Consider the following 27,447-nt stretch of genomic DNA (forward strand, 5'->3'; position numbering starts at 1 on the left):
TTGAACCATCCCTGCATCCCTGGGATGAATCCCACTTGATCAGGGTGTATGATCTTCTTGATGATCTTCTGCATTGTTTGCCAGTATCTTATTAAGGATTTTTGCATCTATGTTCATTAGGTGAGATTGGCCTATAGTTCTCTTTTTCAGTTGGGTCTTTCTCTGCTTTGGGGATCAAGGTGATGCTTGCTTCCAGGAATCAATTTGGGAGTATTGCTTCCCATTCAATTTCATTGAAGAGTTTAAACAGGAGTGGCAGCAGTTCCTCTCTAAATGTCTTGTAGAATTCAGCAGTGAAGCCATCAGGGCCTGGGCTTTTCTTAGTTGATAAGTTTTTAATTATGTTTTCAATTTCATTGGTTGATATTGGGTTGTTCAGAATTTTTAAGCCTTCTTCGTTCAGCTTTGGTAATTCATATGTATCTAGGAATCTGTCCATTTCTTCTGTGTTGTCCATCTTGTTGGCATATAGGTTCTGGAAGTAGGTATTGATGATCCTCTGGATTTCTGCTGGGTCTGTTGTAATTTCAACCTTTTCATTCCCAATTGCATGGATTTGGGCCTTTTCTTTCCTTTTTCTGACAAGGTTGGCTAAAGGTTTGTCAATTTTGTTGATTCTTTCGAAGAACCAACTCTTGGCTTCATTGATTTTTTGTATCGTTCTCTTAGTCTCCATTGTATTGATTTCTCCTCTGATCTTTATAATTTCCTCCCTTGTATGAGCTTTGGGGTTGTCTTGCTCTTCTTCTTCTAGAAGCTTGAGGTTCAGCATCAGGTTGTTTAATTGGACTCGTTCAGTTTTCCCAATATGCATATTCACTGCTATGAATTTCCCTCGTAAGACTGCTTTCATTGTGTCCCATAGATTCCGATATGTTGTATTGTCATTGTCATTTAATTGAAGGAACTGTCTGATTTCTTCTTCAATTTCCTCTGTGCCCCATTAGTTATTCAGAAGTGTGTTGTTCAATTTCCATGTTTTTATGAAGTTTTTGCAGTTTCTTTTGCTGTTGATCTCCAGTTTCATCACACTATGGTCTGATAATATACTGGGGCTAACTTCAATTCCTTTGCACTTACTTAAACATGTTCTATGTGTGAGTATGTGGTCTATTTTGGAGAATGACCTATGTGTAGCTGAGAAGAATGTGTATTCTGATTTTGTGGGGTGGAAGACTCTGTAAACATCTGTTAAGTTCATTTGTTCAAGAGTTCAATTGTAGTCTAGTATTTCATTACTTATTTTTAGTCTAGTTGATCTATCTGTGACAGTGGGGTGTTGAGGTCCCCCACTACAATTGTATTAGTGCATATATGACTTTTCATGTCTGTTAGTATTTGTTTTATATAGTTGGGTGCACTAGTGTTTGGTGCATAGATATTTATGATTGTCATCTCTTCCTCTTGGATTCTTCCCTTTACAAGGATGTAGTGTCCTTGTTCATCTCTCTTAATCAGTGTTGGTTTGAAATCTACTTGATTTGCAATGAGGATAGCTACTCCTGCTTTTTTTTGGGTTCCCGTCACATGGAGTATTGTTTTCCACCCTTTAACTTTCAGTCTATGAGTTTCCTTTTGAATTAAGTGTGTTTCTTGTATGCAACATATTGTATTATTTTGCTTCTTGACCCATTCTGCCAGTCTATTTCTTTTGATTGGTGAATTGAGACCATTAACGTTGATGGTTATAATTGAAATATATTGACTTGTCATTGCCATGACTTTTTCTTTTTGTTGGGTTCTCCCCCTTTACATTTAATTTCTTGTCATGCCAGATGGGTTCATTCTGCTTTGCTTCCTGGGGTTGTGATCCTCAATGTCTGTTCCTAGGATATTGTGTAAAATTCTTTGGAGTGCTGGTTTGGTATTCTTGAAGTTCCTAAGGTGCTCTTTGTCATGTAAGTATCTATTTCTCCATCCATTTTGAAAGATAGTTTTGCAGGGTACATCAATCTGGGTTGGAGGCTGTTTTCTTTTAGGGCTTGGAATATGCCACTCCAAGCTCTTCTTGCCTTGATGGTTTGTGTTGAGAAGTCTGCTGTGATTCTGATGGGCTTTCCTTTCTATGTGATTTGTTTCTTTTCTCTAACTGCTTGGAGAACTTTGTTCTTTTGTTGTGTTTCTGGAATCATAACAATTATATGCCTATGTGTAGATTTTTTTGATCAAGGCTATTTGGAGTCCTATATGCCGCACTTATCTGTATGTCAAGCTCTTTTCCCCTGCTTGGGAAGTTTTCTGCCATTATTTCTGTGAAGAGATTTTTTATGTCATCTCCACTGTCTCCTGTTTCTTCATTGAGCCCAATCAGTCTTATGTTATTCTTCTTCACATCATCTAGCAGCTGCTGGATTGATTTCTCATGTTCCCTTATAATGAAGCAATTTTTCTTTTCCTGGTCACTAATTGCAACCTTATCTTCTATATCTGAAATTCTGTCCTCACATTGGCTCATTCTGCTGTGTAGACTTTCAGTGGAGTTTTTCATGTCCTGGAAGTCTCTTTTCATCTGTTTTATGGATTCCATTTGTTTCTTGTGTTGGGATTCCATCATGTTCCTCAGCTCCTCTCTAGATTTATTAATCATGTCTTGCACTAGGGCACAATTTCTCCTGTTATCTGAGAAATTATTTCTGATTTCATTTTTTCCAGATCCCCTTTTGTTGCCAGTTCAGTGGATCCAGGCGGTTGAGTATCAGAGTGTTCCATCTCATTTCCCTTTGAGGTTGCTGTAGGTGATCTGGAAGTCTGGTTTTGAGACTTATTTAAGTGTTTTCTCATTTCAACTGGGGCGGGGGGCTGTTAGCGCCTGCACGGATTACCTCCTCTGAGCTGGGAGAGGTGGCACAGTGGGCTGGGAGCAGTGGGAGGGATGGTGGCCGGGAAGCCCCTTCCTCTGGACCAGGAGCAGTGGGACAGAAGGTGGCCCAAAAGCCCTTTCCTCTGGGCTGGGAGCAGTGGGAGGGATGGTGACTGTGAAGCCCCTTCCTCTGGACCAGAAGCAGTGGGACGATGGCTCAGAAGCCCCTACCTCTGGGCCAGGAGCAGCGGGACTCAGTACTTTGGTCTGGTGGTCTGGTGTCCTCTGTGCCTTTGTAGTGTGGAACCAGGAGGCTGCCTGTCTACAGCGGGGTGATTTGGTGTCTTCTGCACGACTCAGGACCAATTTATAATTATTCTCTCAGGACCTTTTAAAGGGGACTTCTCAAGCTAAGCAGAGGCCCCAGCAGGAAATAAATTTGCAATTCAACAAATGCACCCTCAGAGATATGGCAAGATGCACCTCTCTGTAAATTATTTTAAATCTTGTCCACATCTATAAATTTTCTTTCTGGGATTTTTACAGAAATCATGTTAAACTCCGATTTAGAAAGACTGACATATTGCTATGTTGAGTCTTTCAATCCATGAATCCTGCTTATATGGGGGTGTTTTTAGTTTTCAAATTCAAGTCATACATTTATTTCATAAGATTTACTTATTTGGTCTTTCTTCCAGGCTCCTGACACAAAGCTCTTAAAACCTCTGTAATTTCCTGACTGACATGAATGCTTTTTGTTAAATATTTTTCTTTGTTCTGGGTTCTCAGTAACCCTGAAATTCCAGGGTTAAGAGAGTCCTTTCACATCCTGATGAGATGGTTGATGGCTGCAGATTCCCAGATAGTTTCAGGTGGGGGACTGGTAAGCAAAGAGACATAGGAGATTACAGGGTTGGAATTTTTGAACCCACCTCTGGACCTCTGGGAAGGGAGAAGAGGCTAGAGATGAAATTAGTTACCAGTGGCCAATAATTTAATTAATCATGCATAGATAATGGGATCCCTATAAGGACCAGATACAGGGCTGGGGATTAACTCAGTGGTTTCGCTGCCTGCTGCACAAGCACAAGGACCCAAGTTTCATCCCTGGTACCAAAAAAAAAAAAAAAAAAAAAGAACCAAATACAACAGGGTTCAGAGTACTTCTAGACTCATGAACACATCAAGATTCTGGGAGGGTGGCATTCCTGGAGGCTCCTAGCCCTTCTCCCCATACCTTGTCTTATCCATCTCTTCCATTTGGTTGTTCCTGAGTTGTACCCTTTGAAGAAACCCAGCAATAGTAAGTAACCTGTTTTTTGGAGGTCTGAGTCATTCTGGCAAATTATATCATCTGAAAAAGGGGTTTTGGGAACTTATGATTCATACTTGTCTGGACAGAAGAATGGAGTGCCCAAGACTTGCATTTGGCATCAGAAACGGGATAAATTTTGCAGGGTAAGTGTTTAAATTGTAGGACCTGATGCTAACAAAGTAGGCATGGTCAGAATTTAATTGATGTTTATGGCAATATTAGGGAGTGTATGTTTGCATAGCTCCAAATTCATATGTTGAAATTCTAACACCCAATAAGATGATGTTATGAGCTGGTGATTTTGAGGTAATCAGGCCGTGAGGGTGGCCCTATGAAGTTGTTAGTTCCCTTATAAGAATAAGAGAGCTAGAACTCTCTCGGCCACATGAGGATCCCATGGAAAGTTGACCACTGGCAAAATGGAAGGGGCTTCCCCAGATCCCAAGTAATGGATGCATTAATCTCAGATTCCAACCTCCAGACTGTGGGAAAGAAATCTCTACGTTCTATAAGCCACCTTCATTATTGCACCTGAGTAAGACAGACTTTCAGCGGTATTAGGGAACTGGTTGGTGTAGGGAATATGCATATAAAAATGATACGGTATAAAAATCATGATATAAAAATGTAAAAGAAAAACAGCAACACATATTTCTTCTCTCTCCCCACCCCTTTTTCCATCTTGCCCTCCCTCCTGCCTTCCCTCCCCTCTCCCCCTTTAGGGAGAGAATTTCGAATAATATATGTTATTTTATTTTTAGTTGAGATGTTCACATGTTCATGTTATTCATGGCTGTATATAGAAATTCAATTGGGGTTTTTTTTGCATGTTTATCTTGTATCACGCAAGCTTATAGAATTCATGTTAGCTCTAAGAGTTTTTTGTAGCTCAGATTTACTAAGTAGAAGATTATCAAAACTGCAAAAAGTACAGGTTTTTTCTTCATTTCTTCTGTGTCTTTTTTTTTACTGCTTTATTGCAGTGAATAGAACTTGTAGCAGAATGTTGACAGCAGTGATGAGCATAGTCATCTTTGAGCTCTTCCCCCCGTATGGGAAAAGACAGAGTCTCCTACCATTAAGTACAATGCTAGCTGTAGAATTTGTGTGAACGTTCTCTATCAAATAGATGAAATCCTTCTATTTCTTTTGAAATAATTGTTCCTTTCATAAATGTATATGCTTTTTTGCGCATCAACTGATATACTCATGTGATTTTATTTTTAAACTCATGATGAACATACATAGAAACAGAAAAGGACAAGAAACGTGTATTTTTCTTTAAATATACCAGTAAATACTATTTTATGAACTTGTTAAATCATGTAACATGTCTGGAACAGTTTCAGAAGTGAACACTTTTCTACAAAATAATATTTAATAGGTACATAATAGTTGATAATTACTATAGTATCCATTCCTCTTTATTAGACATTAGGTTATACAAAGTTTATGTTTTTATAAATAATGCTTGAATTCACTATTATCTCTGATTATGTTTTTAAGGGGAATTTCTAGGAGTGAAATTCTATAAGGAAGACATCTGTATTTTTAAAAATTTACAGCATAAATTAACACATTTGCAAGTCACTGCTTAATAAATAAATCAGTGCAGGGAATTTTAAGCACATGGGATATAAAATTATTTTACACTTGATAATCATGAAACTTTTTACTGCACATTCTTCTACATTTCTATAGCTCTAGATAATGCCACAAATCCCTATGTTTATGTTTGTGTTTTAGTGGCTAGGTGATAAATAAAGTAGATGAAATAGATAATATATTATATTAATCTTTGTATCTTCGGTAGCTAATACATTGCTTGAAATGAATGTTAAGGAACATTCACTCCAAGAATGATTTCAATTAATATATTTAAATAATTACAATTAAATTACATTTATAATTATTATCATATATAATTACTATAAATTATAATTATATTATAAATTATAATTATAAATAAATAATTATAAAATACATCTAATATATACTCAGGACATGAAGTTAGCTTAGGATCTATGGAACACTTTTGAATTTTAAACCTTTTAATTAAAAAACATATGCCAGACCTGATCTTGTTGGTTATCTATGTATAAATCTGAAAATAGAGACCTCAAAGATGTGTACAGGGAAAAATAGATTAATCAACTTAAGAAAACCCAAAATAGAAATAATTTAAAGCACAAAATGAGAGATGGCATGAAACAGGGAAGACTCTGTAGTGGTGGGAAGAAGACCTGGGGAAGGGAAAGTACAAATACATGATCAAGATGCTGCACGTACATGCATATGTACCAATTCCCCAAGATGGATGTAATTATTATGTCTCACAAACATATACTAAACAAAGTGGAAAATAGGTTCCATATGCCTCCAGCAGTGGTATTCTTAACACTCAGTGTTCCTTTCTATGCATCTCTGGAAACTGAAGTCAGTTCACTGACCCGTATGAATACCGGGGAACTGAGGCCCAGAGAAGCACTCTGCCAAGAGCAGCTTCATCCTTCACTCTGACAGTATACGATCATTGGGTGGGCTACTCTGATCTTACTCTTGACACAGCAGCTTCAGAAATAAGGGAAATAGTTGGTTAGACAAGGTGTCACTGTCCAAAGAAGTGGAAAAAAGGAAACAGGGTGTTGGATGGAGGTGGTGTCAGCAACATCTCAGTGATATCACACTTCGCCACTCCACACCTAGACAAGACTCAGACAAAGCAATGATAAGGCAGGGTCAGAGTGTATAAGGTATAGTAATTATTCTTTATTTTTGTAAATCAAAGCAAGTTTGACTCTGAGCCCAGCCACCTAGTAGGAACCCAATCCCATGGGCTCATGCATTCCAGGAGACTGTACAGGACCTCCAGCTTATGTACCATGCAGCCAACAATGCTCCTGCCACACTCTGGCATTTGAAGACAGATATCTCTGATGATGGAAACAACTTTCTCATTTAAGTCAGCCTGCAATTCTCCTCTCTCCAGGTACTAAAAGTGATAAGACTGAGGGATCACACCTACCTGTTCTCAGGGCTAGAAAGACCCAGCTTTTAGAAGGGCTTATCACCTAACAGCATGCTTCCTTAAAATAAAACTCTCAAGGGGAAAGTGTGACTTTAGGATAGCCTACCCTCACCTGATTGGAAACCTCAAATGGCTGCTATGTGTTCTTTCATTGCAAAAGTATTCAGGACTCATCAAAACAGGCCTCACTGACCTGCGCAAGAGGAAGCATAGACTGTTGCTTGTTCTTTGTTTTGTTGATGCGGTATGAATTATGAGACCCATAATTTCTGGGTAATCTTACTCATATAGATGTATATAATCAAGACATTTTCTATTTCAGCTATTTTGAAACATCAAATCTTTCCAAAACTCAACGAGTATGTCAAATCATGCTCATTTATTAGCAGTGTGTAAAATATTCTTTCATTTCCAGCTAGAAATTGATAAAGATGATGGCATCATTTTGCCAGCTGCCACATCCAAGAGATCCTGATTGAAGTATTCTGGGAGAGAGTGAGGTTAGTTCCGCTCCATGTCCCCAGTGACTTTAAGTCTATGTTGGAATTCTTGCATAGGAGACACAATGAGATAAAGGAAAATAGATTCCTGGCTCCCTGACTTCTCATCTTCAACTTTAAACCAAAACAACCATGTGAACTTTATGAATTCACAACATATTATACACACTTTCAAATGAATTCAATAAAGAAGGACTTGCAAAGATTTAAAGATGTGTTTCATTTGATATAATAAAAAAGAAATTTTCACCATAGTTGTTTTAATATTAGGCATATGAGTAATTAGCACTGCTTCTGGGAGAGCTGAGGACGAACACTTCAGGGGAGATGGCTCAGAGCCACGGAAGTAGAATGAAAGCTGGAAAAAGCTGGCCAGACAATGAGGGAAGTGAGCTGCACAGGAATAAACAGGAGCAAGTGAGATATAGCCAACCTTCCAAAAGCCCTGGAGCAGGTAGCATGAAGGAAAAATCCAGGCAGGGAAGAACAGGGCAAACAGCCTAAGTTCTTAAGGGGCAAGGTCTGAGTTGGGGGTCAGGGGAGGGACAGCAGGATAACACATGGGACATTACAGACATTATCCATGCTTTACAGAAGAACACGGACTGTGAAAATGCTCGGTACTCTCCGGGCCCAGTGGTTTCCATGATGCCTCTTTGGGCGTGTCTGGTTCTGGGTGAAGTGAGACTGTTTGCTTTAAAGGAAAGTTCACTCCAAGAAGCGGGAGCAGAGGTAAAGCAGGAGGGAACTGGAATGTCCCAGAGGCAGTCTGAGCTACCTAGATATGTTTAACTGATCACCACGGAACTATCCAGGAGCTGGGGCAGGCAGACAGAAGTGAGGTGCATTCCTACCTTTTCTTTCCCCCAACTTTCTCCCTACCCCTTCAATTAAGTCAGATGTGCTGACTTTCCCAGTAAAACACAGCAATGTTCACATTCTATTGCATATCTATCACTGTCTTCTGAGTTTTCCCTGAAAGTTGAAAACCAAACAGTCCTTATTTTCTAACTTGGTACCTGTACAGGTTCCTCTAGGCATCAGGTGTTTGCTTTCAGAAAACACCATCAAAACAAAACAAACAGACAATCAAAGGTTAAATGGATCAAGAGACAGCTTGCATGAAAAAGGAAAGAACTCCACTTCCTGACTCAGAAAGAGAAGCTGTTTTCCCTATTCACTGCTAAGGATGTGTGAACACTGTGGATGTGACACATAGAACAGAAACAGAGCTCCCAAGGGCAGAGGAAGGAAGGCAAAGGGGCTGGGCAATAGATCTGTATGTTTCTTTTGCCTTATATGCCACAGATGGGTTCCTGGAGAAATCTATAGGATGCAGCTAAATATGCACTGAGACGGAAATGACGGAAGAGTAAGCTCTAGGGTTCTATTGCACTTTAGGGTTACGATAGTTTTGTAGGTAATAATAATGTGTCATGTTTCAAAGTAGCTAAGAGTTAGTTGTAAATGTTCTCACCACAAATGAGTGATTAATATTTATGATGATGGATCAGGCAGATTTGCCTGATTTGATCATTTCTCAGAGTACACATGTGATCAAGACATAACACTGTATCCCAGAAATATATACAATTATTATTAGTTAAATAAAAATAAAATAAAACTTCAAATAGAGAAAAAATATCAAGTAAACAATCCAAGCTTCTATCTCAAGAACCAAGAAGAAGAAGGAAGGGTGGGGGGAAGGAAAAGAAAAAGGGGAAGAAAGTAAATATAAATGAAGGGAATAAATCATAACAACGTAAGCAGAAATTAACAAGAATAAAAAGGTAGAAACAGAGCAAAGCAATGAAACAATTGGTTCTTTGAAAGAATGATAAAATTGGCCGACTCTAGACAAAACTGACAAAGCAACAAAGAAAGAAGATGTGATTAGTAACACCGGGGATGAAATAAGGGCCATCAGTGCAGATCATAATAAGTGAATAGGAAGAATGCACATATGCACACAAGCACACATCTAACAACTGGGATATCAATTTCCACAAAATTGGGATACCATTTCCTCAAAAGCACACACCTCCAAGATTTGCACAATATGAAATAACTTGAATAGCCCAGGGTGTTTAGAAACAAACTTAAAATTTAAAAACTCTCAGAAATCTCTAGACCAAAATGATTTTACAGAATTTTAACACCAATTCTCCATAATTGCTTTGGTGAAATAGATGAGGTAAGACTAGTTTTTATGTAATAAAGAAATATTACCCCAATAGCAAAATACATAGCACAAAATAATAATCTATTCAATTACTAATAGTCTTCATGAATATAAATGCAGAAATCCTTAACAAAGTATTACCAAAAAGAATTCAGGAATACATAAAATTACATAGTATGAGCACATGAGCCTTATCCAAGGAATGCAAGTATTAATGCTGAAAATCAATATAGCCTACTCTGTTAGCAGGCTAAATAAGGAAGAAAATCACCTGAGTATATCAGTCAATGAAATAAATACAAGTGTCAACACTGAACAATTATTCATGATAAAATCCTTATAAAAATAGTGATACATAGGATATGTGCCATTTTGATAAAGAATGTCTTCAAAAAACTTTCAACTTACATATATTTAATGCTAACTCTCTAAAATTAGAAGTAAGGCAAGAATATTTACTGTCACGACTTTCAACATAATACTGGAAGTTCTAGCCAGGGCAGTAGGTCAATAAATGACATACAGATCAGAAAGGAAGAAAAAAAGCTGTCCCAGTTGCAGATTACATGACTGTGTACATGGAAATAAACAACTAAAACTTCTAGAATTAATGTATGGATTGAGCAAGGTCACATGATACAAAAAAAACAGAAAAAAAATTTATTTCTACAATACATTGCATATGGTGTCTAAATTTAATATAAAATAACATTTATAATCACTGTAAAAATACTTGGATGTAAATTCAAAAACAAAAGGTACAATGTTTATATGTTAAAAAGTATAAAATGTTGACCAAAAAAGTGAAGATATACGTAAGTGTGGAGACATACTGTGCTATGATTATAGACTGCAAGACTAACCATAGTGAAATTATTTATTCACCAAATTTAGAGTTTTAGCAGATTTCTTACCAGAAATAATTGGGATTTTTTTTCCTTAAATTTTTTTATTGGTACATGTTAGGTATACAATACATTTACATTTCTCGTTGGGAACTTGTACCTTTACATGATGCATCTTGGTTCTTATTTTTCCCCATTCCCACCCCTCCCTTCACGCCCTCCACCCTTCCCTATTTACAAAGACTTTGTTTCCATTTTTTCCATTTCTCATCATTTTTCCTTTCCCTTCTTTCCATTCCCCTGCCCCTCCCACTTACCTTACCCCTTTGCCCCTTTTTCTTACCATTTCATATTATCTATTATACGTTTTAGTCCTTATTTACACTTTCAGTTTCTCACACCAGAGAAACTCTTTGATATTTACACATGTGTCCTATTTATTTCACTTAAGAGTATCACCTCAATGTGTATCCATTTAGCATAAATGTCTCTAATTTCTCATTTTTGATGGCTGAGTAGTACTCCATTTTATTTTTAAAAACCACATTTTCTTTATCCAGTCTCCAGTTGAAGGGCATTTGGGCTATTTCCAAGTTTTAGCTATTACAAACTGTGCTGCTATGAACATGGGTGCACATATGTCACTGTGGTATGATTCTTTTAATTCTTTGGGGAAGATCCCCAGCAGGGGAATATCGGGGTCAAATGGGACTTCCAGTCATAGTTCTTTGAGGTATCGCCATACTGATTTCCACAGTGGTTGCACCAGTCTACACTCCCACCAGCAGTGGAGCAGGGTTCCTCTGTTCCCAGAGCCCCGCCAGCATTTGATATTGGTTGATTTCATGATAGCAGCCATTCTTTCTGGAATGAAGTGGAATCTCAGCGTTGTTTCCATTTGCATCTCTCAAATGACTAGTGATGTTGAGCATTTTTTCATGTATTTATTTGCTATTTCTACTTCTTTGTCTGAAAAATGTCTGTTTATTTCAGATGCCCATTTCTGGATTGGGTCTTTAAATTTGGGAGGTCTGATCTTTTTAAATTCTTTATAGATGTGAGATACTAGGCCTTTGTCTGAGGAAGGGCAGGTGAAGATTTTTTCCACATTGTGGGTTGTCTCTTCACACTGCTGGTGGTTTCTCTTGCTGTGCAGAAGCCTTTTAATTAGAAGAGATTCCCACTTGTTGATTGTGCTAGTTCATGGGCAACTGAGGTTTTGTTCATAAAATCTTTTCCTACACTGATGTCTTCAAGGGTTCTACCTAACCTCTGTTCCAACTGGTTCAGAGTTTCTATTTTAATATTTAGATCTTTAATCCATTTTGATTTTAGTTTAGTGCATGGTGAGAGATACAGGTCTAGTTTTAATCTTTGGCAAGTTGAAGCCCAATTTTTCCAGCACCATTTATTAAAGAGGCTACCTTTCCTCCAGTGAGGGTGTTTGGCTCCTTTAGCGAAGATGAGATGGTGAGTGTGTCTGGAGTTGTTTCTGCATCTTCTAATCTGTTCCACTGGTCCTCAAGTCTGTTTCTTTGCCAGTACCATGCTGTTTTTATCACAGTAGCTTTCTAGTATAGCTGCAGGTTGGAGATTGTGATACCCCCAGCCATGTCTCTGTGACCTAGAATTGCTTTTGCTATTCTGAGTCTCTTCTTGTTCCAAATGAAATTTTGGATTGTTTTCTCAAGGTCTGTGAAGTATGCTATGCTGCTGGAATTTCAATTGGGATTGCACTGAATCTATATAGCAGTTTTGGAAGTATGACTATTTTCAGTATATTGATCCTTCCTTCCCAGGAGCAGGAGATATCTTTCCATTTTCAGATATCATCTTCAATCTCTCTTTTCAGAGTGCTATAGTTTTCAGAGAAGAGGTCTTTGATTTCTTTTTTAGGTTGATTCCTAGGTATTTCAGTTTTTTGGGTGCTTTTGTGAAAGGAATTATTTGCCCTATTTCTCTCTCAGGGAGTCTGTTGTTTTGTAGAAGAAAGCTATTGATTTTTGCGTGCTGACCTTGTATTCAGCTACTGTACTCAATTTGGTTATTAAGTCTTCTTTTCTTTGTGGCATTCTTGGGGTCTTCTACATAGAGGATCGTGTCATCTGCAAATAATGACAATTTGACTTCTTCATTTCCTATCTTTATTCCTTTTATTTCTTTCTCTTCTCTAATTGTCGTGGCTAATGTTTCCAAACCTATATTGAACAAGAATGGTGATAGTGGAAATCCTTGTCTTGTTCCTGATTTTAGTGTGAAGGATTTCAGTTTTTGACCATTTAGTATGATATTGGCTGTTGGTTTTTCATAGATGGCTTTTATCAGTTTGAGGTAGAGACCATCTATTCCAATTTTTGTAGGGTTTTTATCATAAATGCATGTTGGATTTTGTCAAATGCTTTTTCTGGATCTACGGAGATAATCATGTGGTTTTTGTCATTGGCTCTATTAATACAGTGTATTACATTGATCGATTTGCATATGTTGAACCATCTCTGCATCCCTGGGATAAATCCTACTTGGTCAGGGTGTAAGATCTTCTTCATGATCTTCTGAATTCTATTTACCAGTATCTTATTAAGGATTTTTGCATCTATGTTCATTAATGAGATTGGCCTATAGTTCTCTTTTTTGGTTGGATCTTTCTCTGTTTTGGGGATCAAGGTGATGCTTGCTTCCAGGAATGAATTTGTGAACATTGCTTCCCTTTCAATTTCATTGAAGAGTTTAAACAGTAGTGGCAGCAGTTCCTCTCTAAAGGTCTTGTAGAATTCAGCAGTGAAACCATCAGTGCCTGGACTTTTCTTAGTTGGTAAGTTTTTAATTATGTTTTCAATTTCATTGATTGATATTGGGTCGTTTAGAATTTTTAGGTCTTCTTCGTTCAACTTCGGTAATTCATGCGTGTGTAGGAATCTGTCCATTTCTTCTGTCTTTTCCATCTTATTGGTGTATAGGTTCTGGAAGTAGTGTTGATGATCCTCTGGATTTCTGCCGGGTCTGTTCTAATTTCATCCTTTTCATTCCTAATTGCAAGGATCTGTGCCTTTTCTTTCCTTTTTCTGATAAGGTTGGCTAAGGGTTTGTCAATTTTGTTTATTCTTTCGAAGAACCAACTCTTGGCTTCATTAATTTTTTGTATCATTCTCTTAGTCTCCATTGAATTGATTTCTGCTCTGATATTTAAAATTTCCTCCCACATATGAGTTTTGGGTTTGCCCTGCTCCTCTTTTTCCAGAAGCTTGAGGTTCAGCATCAGGCTGTTTAATTGGGCTTGCTCTGTTTTCCTAATATGTACATTCACTGCTATGAATTTCCCTCATCAGACTGCTTACATTGTGTCCCATAGATGCCATTACGTTGTATTGTCATTTTCACTTAATTGTAGGAGCTGTCTGATTTCTTCTTTAATTTCCTCTGTGACCCATTGGTTATTCAGAAGTGTGTTGTTCAATTTCCATGTGTTTATGAAATTTTTGTGGTTTCTTTTGCTATGGATCTCCAATTTCATCGCACTATGGTCTGATAATATACAGGGGACAACTTCAGTTCCTTTGCACTTACTTAAACATGTTCTATGTGTGAGTATGTGGTCTATTTTGGAGAATCACCCATGTGCAGCTGAAAAGAATGTGTATTGTGATTTTGTGGGGTGGAACACTCTGTAAACATCTGTTAAGTTCATTTGTTCAAGAGTTCGATTGAATTCTAGTATTTCATTACTTATTTCTTGTCTAGTTGATCTATCTATTTGTGACAGTGGAGTAATGAGGTCCCCCACTACAATTGTATTAGTGCATATATGACTTTTCATGTCCGTTAGTATTTGTTTTATATAGTTGGGTGTACTAGTGTTTGGTGCATAGATATTTATGACTGTCATCTCTTCCTGTTGGATTGTTCCCATTACAAGGATGTAGTGTCCTCCTTTGTCTGTCTTAATCACTGCTGGTTTGAAATCTACTTGATCTGCCAAGAGCATAGCTACTCCTGCTTTTTTTCAGGTTCCCGTCACATGGAGTATTGTTTTCCACCCTTTAACTTTCAGTCTATGAGTTTCCTTTTGAATTAAGTGTGTTTCTTGTATGCAACATATTGTATTATTTTGCTTCTTGACCCATTCTGCCAGTCTATTTCTTTTGATTGGTGAATTGAGACCATTAACATTGATGGTTATAAGTGATACGTATTGAGTTATCATTGTCATGTCTTTTTTTTGTTGTTGGATTCTCCTCCTTTACATTTAATTTCATGTTGTGCCTGATGGGTTCATTCTGCTGTGCTTCCTTGGATTGTGATCCTCAATGTCTGTTCCTAGGATTTTGTCTAAAATTTTTTAGGGTGATGGTTTGGGATTCACGAAGTTCCTAAGGTGCTCTTTGTCATGAAAATATCTTATTTCTCCATCAATTTTGAAAGATAGTTTTGAAGGGTACATCAATCTGGGTTGGAAGCTGTTTTCTTTTAGGGTTTGGAATATGTCACTCCAAGCTCTTCTTGCCTTGATGGTTTGTATTGAAAAGTCTGCTGTGATTCTGATGGGCTTTCCTTTGTATGTGATTTGTTTCTTTTCTCTAACTGCTTGTAGAATTTTGTTCTTCTGTTGGGTTTCTGGAATCTTAACAATTATATGCCTATGTGTAGATTTTTTTTTTGATCAAGGCTATTTGGACTAGAATATGCCTCACTTATCTGTATGTCAAGTTCTTTTTCCCTGTTTGGGAAGTTTTCTGCCATCACTTCTGTGAACAGTTTTTTCATGTCATCTCCACTCTCTCCTGTTTCTTTGTTGACTCCAATCAGTCTTATGTTATTCTTCTTTGATCATCTAGGAGCTGCTGGATTGATTTCTTGTGGTCCCTTAAAATTTTGATGCAATTTTCCTTTTCCTGGTCACTAATTGCAGTCTCATCTTCTATATCTGAAATTCTGTCCTCACATTAGCTCATTCTGATGTGTAGACTTTTAATGGAGTTTTTGCTCTCCTGAAAATCTGTTTGCATCTGCTTTATGGATTGCATTTGTTTCCTATGTTGGGATTCCATCATGTTCCTCAGCTCCTCTCTAGGTTTATTAATCATGTCTTGCACTAGGAGCACAATCTCTGCTGTTATCTGAGAAATTATTTCTGATTTCATTTTTTCCAGATCCCCTTTTCTTGCCATTTCATGGATTCCAGGTTGTTGAGTATCAGTGTTCCATCTCATTTCCCTTTGGAGTTGCTATAGGTGATCTGGAAGTTTGGTTTTGAGACTTGTTTACATGTCTTCTCATTTTGATGGGTGGGGGAGTTCTGTTGGAGCCCATGCAGCTCATCTCCTCTGAGCTTGGAGTGGTGGAATGCCAGCCTGGAGGCCCCTACCTCTGGGCTGGGAGTGGTGGAACGGCCCAGAAATAATTGTTGTAGTATGAACCAAATTATTTAATGATTTGCATGGAAAGTCACAGGAAATAGAATAGCTATGTATGTATGTATCTCACTGCTTTCTGAAAATGTATTCAGAGTGAATCGTGGACTTCAATGCAAAACATAAAATTGTAAAAATTTTAGAGAAAACACTGGAAAAAATCTCCATAATCAAGTTTGAGGCAAAATGTTCCTAGACTTGACATCTAAACCATAACTCATGAAGTAAAAATTTGACATATTGAACCTAATAAGATAAAAGAAACATTGGTCTATGGCCAGGGATTCAACTCAGTAGGGCCACCACCTGCCTTACAAGTGCAAGGTCCTGAGTTCAATCGCTGGCACCAAAAAAAAATATTGGTCTAAAATTGACCTTCTTGAAAGAATGAAAAAGTAAGCTACAACTGGGAAACTTTTTGTAAGCATATTAAATACTAATATTTAAAATAAATAAAGAATTATCAAAATTCAGCATTGAAAGAAAGCAAATAATGCAATCAGAACATGGGCAAATAACCTGAAGTGGCAATTCTACAAAGAAGGTAGACTGCTTCCAAGTAAGTTTGTGAAAAGATGTTCAACATCATTAGCTTTTAAAGAAATGTGAATTACAATGATTAGCCACATACTTATCAGAATGGCTAAATAAATGTGAAACACAAAATGTTTGTGAAGAGGTGAAGAAACTGAATCACTCAGATAGCACTAGTCAGCACATAAAATGGTATGGCCATTCTGGAAAAAAATTGAAAGTTAAAAATCTTACAACAATCATACAGCTATTATATCATGCAGCAATTGTAGTCCTGAGCATTCATCCACAAAAATGGAAACTTATGTTCACACAAAATCTTATACACAAATGTTTATTGTGGCTTTATTAGTAATATTCAAACACTAGAAACAAAGTGTCCCAAAATAAGTTAAACTTTGGTGCAGTAAAAATACATGTAATACATAAATAATATTCAGTAATAACAAGGAACAAATTATTGATACATTCAACAACTTTGGTGAATCTCACTGGCCTTACACTAAGTGAAAAAAATCAATTTCAAAAGGTCACATAATATATAATTGCATTTATAATCATTCTTGATATGACCAAACTATAGAGATGGAGATCAGCTGTGTGGTTTTCTGGGGTTAAGGATGATGAAGCTGTTGGATGGTTTTGACTACAAAGGGGTGGAACTAGGGATATCTTTATGAAAATGGAGTATTACTGTATCATAACTGTGGTGATTTCACATGCCTACACAAGTAAAGAATGATACACACCTATAAATAAACATTTTATCAATGTCAATTTCTAGTTTAAATATTTTACTCAAGTTATCTAGGATATAACCAACAGGAAATGGGGTAGAGACTTTATGGAACCTCTCTGTTCTATCTCTGCAACTTCCTTTGAATTTGTAATTATTATACAACTGAAAAACTAAACTAACCAATAAAAATGTTAATAATACTCCCATTGGAAAGAAAGGGAGAGAATAGGAGTGCAAGTTGCTGTATCAGATTGAAAGGTGCTTATAACAGCACAGAAGTGTATCTTCACAAGGTTTTGAGTAGCTGACAACAAAAAGATTCAGAGGAACTATTTCTCAAAGCCAGATTCAAAGTGAGGTGCCCAGGTTAGGTAATTTGGTTCTCAATATAAGTCCTTCTATATTATTTACTTCTTAAACGTTTAAATAAGTAATATTTTTAAAGAAAGAAAATGAAAAGCTATGGTACAGCATTTCTACCAAGTATTTTGGTCCTGCTTTTGTTTTCTTGTATCCTGTAAATATCCTATAAGGAGGGAATGGCACCTTTGTCTGACAGATGTAAGTATCCTTTCCCATTGCTGCAGGGAACCCACTGGGTCCATTTTCAACATTTGGACACTTATGACTATTTGATCTTTCTGACTTCACCCATATTTTCTGGCCTTCTGAAAAATTATCTATAATTATGCCGAGACAAATTTACATTTGGGATATCTCCTTTTCCACACACTGGATTCAGAATCACTTTCACAATAGATTAAATTGCCTGAATCTGTGTGTTCTTTTCAGTTTTCTTATGCCCTAGGAGTAGTTAGCTGACCTAATTGTACTACTGGTAACACTTTAAAGTGTCTAGTTGTACCCAAATTAATTTATAGACAGGGGAAATAAATGGAGTCCCAATTAGGCTTCAGTTCCTGAGCAATTCCGTGCAGACACCTATTCAATTATCTGAGGTTGGGATGAGCACTGAGGTACCAAGTGCAATAAAAATTTTGAGATTGTTTTTTGTTCTTAGTTGTACTAGTGTCTGTAGTTTTAGAGAGAAAACAGGGTGCATTATGAAGTTGAAATTTTCAAAACTTTAAGTAATCCCAAAGCCATTGCTTCAAAAGGGCAAGTGTGAAATGCAAGATGCTGATGTTTATTAACCAAAAGGAACAAACTCTTCATTCATACAACTATAAAATCTGATTAAACTGAGAATTGAAAATTACTTTCAACATTGAAATAAAAGTTGATTATTGGTGTACAAAATTTGAGAATGCATAAATTTTCTCAAATATTATATGGCCCACAAATGTTTTGTACTTGAAATTTTCCAAGGGAGTTAACTTAAATTTCTCAGCACAAAAAAAGTGGTCACTTTGTGAAGAGATAGATGTGTTTATTAGTTTGACTGTAATGCTCAGCTAGCTATGTGTATGACTATCAAAATTTCGTGCTGTAAAACAAACTTCAATGATTATTTATATAAATAATTCTTTCTTTCAGTTCATTAAATCACCTGGAAGAATTCATTCTTGGAGCAACTGTAATTCACATGTTTGTCAATTAATGTCTACTCCTTATTTTTATTTGTATGCAATTTACATTTATTTTTGCTTGCTATTTACTGGTCATGTATTCACAGGCTTAGAATATCACATAAAATCTAGCCCTGTGAATATTTAACACATCCTAGAGTAGGATTTTAGTATGGAAAGTAAAACGCAGTCATTTGGATTTAGGTCTAGGTTAAGTCAACTAGTCTTTCTTAATTTAAGAACATCTAATATTTATAAAAATTTCCACATTCTTAAATCTGATCAAACATTATTTATTCTTTTTTAAAACATTATTTATTCTTGAAATCCACCTTAACTCCTTATTAAAACTGTCTTTAGAATCTGTGACCTTCAAAATTCTTTTTCATCTTATTATCCTTCACAGGTGAATGGGGTTTAGAAGTTTCTCTCTACCGCTCATCTTGGGAATTACTTTGGTTAAGAAATTATTACATTTGGATAAGTTGTGATACATTTCAGGCTGAAAGTGCTATTCCCCAGACATGAAGTGATTGCAGGAACCATGGATCTTTATGCTATGTGTCACTTGACCTCAGGAAAAGAGAATGAAGAAGTTGTAACCCAGAGGCAATGGGCCTCATTTCTCCACCAATCAATCAAATACTCACCAGCCCACAGATCTTGGAGTAAAATAAAGTAAAAATGATGTGATTTAACTTAATTTGCCATAAGAAATTATTGTAGAATCATGAAATAACAGTTGTTAGGGGGGTCAGAATACTTAACAAAAGCGTTCACTGAGTCTGCCATCTAAATATTGTTTATAGGCATCATTACCCTTTGGGATTGCTGCAGAAGTATTGGTTTTATTTTAATTCCCAAGATCTCTGCCACTGATTTAGTCTTACTTACTTCTACATGTTGATTTTTGGCATCCAGCCGAGACAATTTCATAGTGGTTTCAGTTTTATTACTTCATATCATTATTTTTTAATCTGTTACCTCTAGAACACTAAAAATAAGATATTTTAACTCCCCTAATATGGAAAAGTTACATGTTTTCCTACCAAAGAGAACAGCACCCACGTATACTACCCCAAACCCTAGTACATCCTCTCTAGGGTTATTACATTGAATTTAGGCATTTCTTTCTCAGTCAGCATGGATGTGGATTAGATATTGGTCCTGAACTTTGGACCCTGGTTGGGTTCACCACACTTTCATGATAGAGTGGACAATGTGAACCCACAGTCTCTTCTTCAGTTGGGAACCATTTTCAAGATGCTAAAAGCTTGTTGACCATAGATCCAAGAACATCTTCAGAAGCAGGGAGAAGCAGTCCAAACTCAAAACAAAAAACAAAAAACAAACAGTTTTTGAGACACAAATAAAAAGGTTTTGAGACATCTGGCACAGACTGACTTTTCCCTCCCCTTCCCTCTGAATATGGCTAAAATTCCTGGGAATAATGCAAAAGAAAAATCACAGACGAACAGAAAGATGTGGAGAAAAAGACTCGCTAAGCCTCGGGTCTTAAAGTACACAAGACAGTACACTTTCTGGGCTTCCTTTTTCTTCTGCAGTGGTACTGCAGAGGGCTGAGCCCAGGTCCACCCATGCTACAGTCAAACAAGCAAGTGCTCAGCAGAGGAGGGGCAGCTCTGTCTCTGGCAGAGGATGGAAACTCTTCAGAGCAGTCACAGGCCCAGCCAGCCACAGCAGTAACATCTTCAAGGCTTCCCTCAAGACAGAGGTGATGGCAGTGCTGCCAGGCCCATCTAGAGCTCCACATCTCACCCAGCCCCTGCAGCAGGAACGCAACTGTCTAGAGCCAGGCATAGCTAAGAACAGTGGAGAGCCATTCCCACTCACCCAGGGAAGTGGTGGCCGCACCTGCTGGCCCCCATGATGCCAACAAGCCCAGAAGCTCACAATCTAGAGTCACTGACAGGAAGTCACATAGGGCCAGTGTGGCTCTAACCAGCTGTGCTAGCAGCGGAGTGCTGGGATCCAGCAGAACGAAACTGAAACTGAGAGATTCATTCATGCTGAGGGAGCTCCAAAAATGAAGTCAAACTGTCATTTGAGCAACAGATCTCAAGACCAGGCCAGGACCTATATACTAAACTAAAACATGCAAAGGTAGAAGATATAAACACACTCAAGACACCCTGAACATGATATCTAAAGTGTTCGGAATATTTAAAAATCACTCATAATAAAAGTAATCAGGAAAAAAATAACCGGATGAGAAAAGAAAATCAGTTGACCTCCTTCCCAGCCAGGCAGATGAATCAAATGGGAGCATCATCTGACAAAAGATTTAAAGGAATCATTACGAAACCATTGACTGTTAGGAATTATCTTAAAATTTTTAAAAAATAGAAAATTTCATCAAACAAAATGCACTTTGTAAATTGACCAACATGGAAGATACAGAGCTAAAAACTATAAAAATCAAAGTAAGACTCGCTTGTCTAAAGATTATGGTGGATACGACAAATAATAGAGTCAGTTTTTACATGAGCATCAACCCTAGAGTTTACACAATTGCAAAAACAAAGAGAAAATAAGTCACCACAAAATAAAATTGAATAGAGTCTCATGAACAAGAGAGACAAGAGAGCACTCAGAATACTATAAACCCAGGAGAGAAGAAGCTCCAAGAAGCTCCACATGTATACAAAGAAATAATTGTATAACTTTGGTGATTTATATATGATAGTAGATAATATCTGAAAACTTCCCAAATACAGATATAATTATATAGATTAAGAACCTCAGCAAATCCCAAATAACAACCCCAAAGCAGTTCCAAAGAAAATATGTAATAATTAAATTTTAATATCTGAAAGCAAATATTTCATAAAAGCAGCCAGAGAGAAATAGCATATTATCTGTGAAGGAAGCCTAATTTGAATGAGGGTGAATTTCTCATTTATAAACCATGAAATTCAGAAGTGTGGCAACATTTTATAAGCACTAAAAGAAAAGAATTTTATATTCATCAAATCTGTCCTTTAGGTTTCGTCATTGGAAGGAAAATTAAGAGATTTTGTCACAAGTAGATTTACCTTTAAACAATAGCTAAAGGCAATAAATATTAAAACAACAGTACATAAGAAACCTCTGTGGTGTAGAAAGAAAAGAAGCGCTATAGCTGGAGGTGTAAAAATAGGGTAAACATAATAAATTGCATTTCACTTCATGATTAGGTGAAATAAAGAGATCAACATATTTTACCTAATCATATTAGTTGAAATAATCACATTACTATTCATATTTCATCTTTGCAGCCAAAAATTATAACACTATTGGATATAATGTTGCTCAACATACATAGAATAAAATCTTAAGACAATTATGTTTAATATATTGATGGGGTAAGGACTGAATTAGAAGTAATGTTTTAATACTTCAGTTGAAATAGTAAAACCTTGATAATAGTAGGCTGGGAAAATATATATGTGTTTATTGTAATACTTAGAGCAACAACTGATAAAGACATATAAATCAGTATGCACATTAAAAATTAATTTAAAAAACTGAATTCTAAAAAGAGCTCAAGTATCCCATAGGAAGTTAAAGAAAGGACTAAGAACATAGGGCTACATGGAAGAAATAAGAATATATTAATATCAGATTAAAATAGACATTAGAGAAAAGAACATTAGTAGGGCTAAGGAAGAGTGGGCATTATATATTGATAAAGCAATTGATCCACCAAGCAGACACAGCAATCCTAAATTTGTATGCACCAAATAACAGAGTTTAAACTACATGAAGTAAAACTATTAGAGATGAAAGAGAAAGAAACAAATCCACACAGTGTTCCATTCCCCATCAAATTATGGAACTTCTAGACACACAGACACACAAAATAATCAGCCAGATACAAAAGCACTCAATACCCTGCACCAGAAGGACCTATTCAGCTGAAATAAAGTGCTCTACCAACAAAAGCAAAATAGACATCTTTTCAAGCACCCATGGGTCATTTCCCAAGATAGACTATATCCTAGAACATAAAACAAATCTTAACAAATTTAAAAAAATTGAAATAATCCAGAATAGTTGTCTAACAACAGTGGAATCAAACTCATGCTGAAATTAGAAAATGAAAAGAAGTACCTTCAAACACATAAATAAACAGCACATTTATAAATAATTCATGTATCAAAGAGGGTTTCTCAAGGATATTAAAAAATGATACATGTAGCTGAAAGAGAAAAAACTCTATATAACAAATTTGTTTCATGACATTAGCAGTACTGAGAGAGAAGCTCCTAATACTAAATTCTTACATTAGGAAAGAGGCAAGATTTCACATGAACAATCTAGGCTCTCTCCTCAAGAAACTGGAAAGAGCAGAGCAAATTAAATAAAGCAAGTAGAAGGAAGGCTATAATAAAAATAACAGCGCTGATTAATGAAATTGAAAACAGAAGCAATAGAGGAAATCATTAAAACACAAAACTGTTTTTCTGGAAAAATACTGAAATCAATTATACTCTGGCAAAACTGCCAGAAAGAGAAGATATAAATTACCAATAAAACATTCAAAAAAGGAAATCCATACAAAGTCTGCAGCCATCTAAAGAATAACATGCTACCATGAACAACTTCATGATCATCAATTGAAAAATCTTAGAAGAAAACATTGAATATCTCATAAGTTACAAAATACTCAACTCAATCAAGTGAATGACCAGAATATTACTATACCCATGAAAATCTCATTGTAAATAATAGCCTCTTGAATACAAATCTCTGAACCTATAGGGTCTCACTAGAGATTTTTACCAAACTTATATAGATGAATTAATAAAAAGATATAGGAAATAGCGGTATAAAGAAAATGCCAGATAAGTAAAAGCGGTTAGCAAAATATGTGAAAGTTTAAATTGAAAAATTCATTACAGTAAAACACACATTGCTACTAATCTCCATCAAAATACTCCCCATAACTTTGAACACACTCATGCCATGGTTCTTGCCACTTTCTGAAGAAGAACTGAAAGTCCTCTTCATGAGTGCCTTTACTAGGTGTGATAAAAAAACATGGTGAATGCTATTGAGTGCCATCTTACAGAAAGACAGGCTCATGAAAACATTAGAGTATGTCCTCTTCTACCTTATTCACTAGATCTGGCATCTTGCGACTTCTGACACTTTTCTAAAGTCAAAATAACCATGAAAAGATTTTTAATTGACTCAGGACATTGAGACAGATACAACAGTGCAACTAAAGATACTCAGGAAAGGGAACTTTCAGAACTGCTTCATAAAGAGATGAAAACTATGGGCTAAGTGTATTTGAAAAAAAGGGGGTATTTTGTGGGAGGAGATAATGCCAATGTGTGCCATACTATAATAATTTTTAAAATTTAAACATTAACCACATCTTGATCATACTTTATATATCTCATGAATTTATTTATTTATTTATCTATTTTCAGTACCAGGGATTGAACTCGGGACCTTGCTCTTGTGAGGCAAGCATGGCACCACTGAGCTAAATCCCCGGCCCTCTCATGAATTTGGATACAAAACCTCTCAACCAAGTATTAGCAGACCCAATCCAGCAATGGGTATAAAATGCAATACACAATAGGCAAGTGTGTTACACACTGTAAGTATGAGAGGCTCATTTAAAACTTTAAAATCAGTCAGTTTAATCTATCATAGAGCTATAGAAAAAAAACCCCAATATAATCAAATCAAGTGATTAGATAAATTATTTGACAAAATTCAGCATTCTTTCATGATAGAAAAAAATTGTGGCATGCTAGATATGAGGGAATTCTTCAACTTGAAAAATGAAGAAACCTACAATTAACATTATAGTTAATTTTGGAAAACTTAATACTTTTATTCTAAGATCAGGAACAAGAAGATGGTCCACTCTCACGTCTACAATTAAGGGAATTGGAAGCTTTGGTCAGTAAGACAAATAAGACAAAGAAAATAAAAGGCATACAAACTGCAAGGAAACACAACATAAGATAAATAATTATCCATTCTAAGGCATTTTCAAATTTCTACAACTAATAAGTGAGTTCAGAGTGATTGGAAGATTCCATTTCAACACAAAGTATCAACTTCATTTTCATATATTAAAAAAGGACTAATGAAAGCCAATATTGAAAGATAGCTCTATTGAAATTCACTTCAAAGTGACTTAAATACTTAGGTATAAATATATCAACATATGGGCAAATCTATTTGCCCCCAAATTATAAAATGCTGATGAAAAAAGAAACAAAAGAATACCTAAATAGAGACATTCTGTGTCCGTAGTTTGAAAGTTTCTGCATAATAATGATGTCAATTCAACCAAAATTAATCCAGACTTTACAGCAATTTCTATCAAAATGAAAGCAATGTAATTTTTAGATATACACAAGTTTATTCAAAATTTATATGAAAGAGAAAGGACACTGAACATCCAAAAGAGTTCTGCAGAAGAATTATGCTTCTGACGTTAAGAGTTGCTACATAGCTACATTAATCAAGGGAGCACAACCACAGGATAGACACTGGATCAATGAAACAGAATAGAGAGCCCAGAAATAGACCATACAAACATGTCCAACTGATTTTTGACAAAGATAAAAAAGCAATTCAAAGGAGGACAACTAGCTTTTAAATAAATGACGCTGCAGCAACAAGACTTCTATAGGAAAAAATAATATGAACTTCGACCTAAGCCTTATATTTAATACAAAAGTACAGTAACTCAAAATGGACCATGGACTGAGAAAAGATATTTAGCTTTTATTTTCATTTGGATTCAGTAGGCAGTAGACATAGCAGAGAAATGATGCTGATCTGAACATGTGGTTACATCTCTTTTATAGACAAATGTGTATGCTTCCATAAAATACTGTCATCTTCCACAAATGAGTTTCCATTTGTCTCCTCTGTGCCTTGCTGAACAGTGATGTGAGAGAGAGAGAGCTGACTCCACTAGCACTGGGATAGACACAATGTGTTTCCCATTCTCCCTGGCTCCCTTGGAAGTGTGTTATGATGGTCCTGTCACTGCTGTGTCTCCTCCCTCAGCCTGGTTCCATGGGGACAGGCACATCTTCCCTTAGCACCTGGCAGAAGAATCTGCCACCTGTCCCATCACTTTGTCTGCGTTGATTTGCAGTTTGGACAAATATTTAAATGATCTTTCTGTGGTTTGTACGTATCTGAGCTATTTGATTTTGAAGTAAACTAAGAATCACAAAATAAGAATGAAAATGAGACATTCTTCAAGTTTACGAAGGTCACTAGTGGTTAAGCAGTAGAACTTGGAGTCAGAGATACCTGAGTTTCTTACCTTCCCTCCAAAACTCGATACATTTGTGCCCTTCAACAAAGTACTGTGTTAACCTTCTCTTATGCTTAGCAGTTTCTGTTTGTATCTCTAAAATAGAATAGTAACAATCCTTCCTGTATAAGATAAAATTAAATAAATTCAATCATATCCTTTAATTTGATTTCCATTATGGCCATATTGTTCCACAGTTTACAATGATGTTATTGAGATTAGATCCCTCAAATGTTGTAGCAACATAAAATGATACATTTGGATCTGTGTTGATCATTCATATAAGTACAGGTGATAATTTTAACATAGTATTAGTCTAAACACCTTCAGATATGTTTTGCAGACATGAATATGGTGTGTAGGACTCTTACGTTTTAAAAATAAACCAACATCCCTTCATTTTAAAAGCCTGTTAGTTAATTATCTTAGGTATCTTTGGAAAAGCAGATATTAAAATATGGTCTGCCCCTTACTGACTCATGTACAATATATCTTTGAGTTCACTGTGAAATACTAGATTTCCTTATTACTTATGACATTGGCTCCTAATTTAAGGTTAAAACAAGATATTTGCCACCAACAAAATAATAACATGTATTAAAATTATGAAACTGACCACTTATTATCTAGCTATAATTAAGCAAACTCACATGACCATTCCAGTACAGATGCCCAAGTTTAGTGAAATCTCCATACTGCATTCATTTTGCTAAGCGTTACCTGCCTTGTTTTCTCTTCTTTGCATACAATGAACCCATTCACTAGAATTCATCTGCTGTAACCAATCTAGAATTTTTTCTTATTAATCATGTCTTATTTTATATGGACTACATAGTAAGTTAGACTCAAGAAGAGACACAAGGTCCTTGGATTAAATTAGTTCTCATTGCTGAACAAGATAGCTAGACACGGTGGCACATGTCTGTTGGGGAAGCTCACAAATTCAAGGCCAGCCTGGGCAATGTAGTGAGAACCTACCTCAAAATAAAATTTTAAAAGGGGTGAGGATGGAGTTCAGAGCTCCATAGGTTCAATCCCCAGCATTGCAAAAATAAAAGTCAGAAATTATGAAAGTTTATTTTATACAACTCAAGAAATTCCTTGGGTTTTCACTGTAAGATTTTTCTTCTAGAATAAAAGATATTTCTACCTTTCTAAGACAAGCTGCTTTCTATGTTTTCCTTCCATGAATTTGTCTGTCAAGTTGGTGTTGCAGGTGGTAGAGATACATTTATTGTAATTTCTGCTCATCTCAATATAATGC

The sequence above is a fragment of the Heterocephalus glaber genome, unplaced genomic scaffold (genome assembly GCF_053883595.1).
Source record: "Heterocephalus glaber isolate CG9 unplaced genomic scaffold, H.glaber_assembly_v1.0 deba00000331, whole genome shotgun sequence".
Taxonomy (NCBI): domain Eukaryota; kingdom Metazoa; phylum Chordata; class Mammalia; order Rodentia; family Bathyergidae; genus Heterocephalus; species Heterocephalus glaber.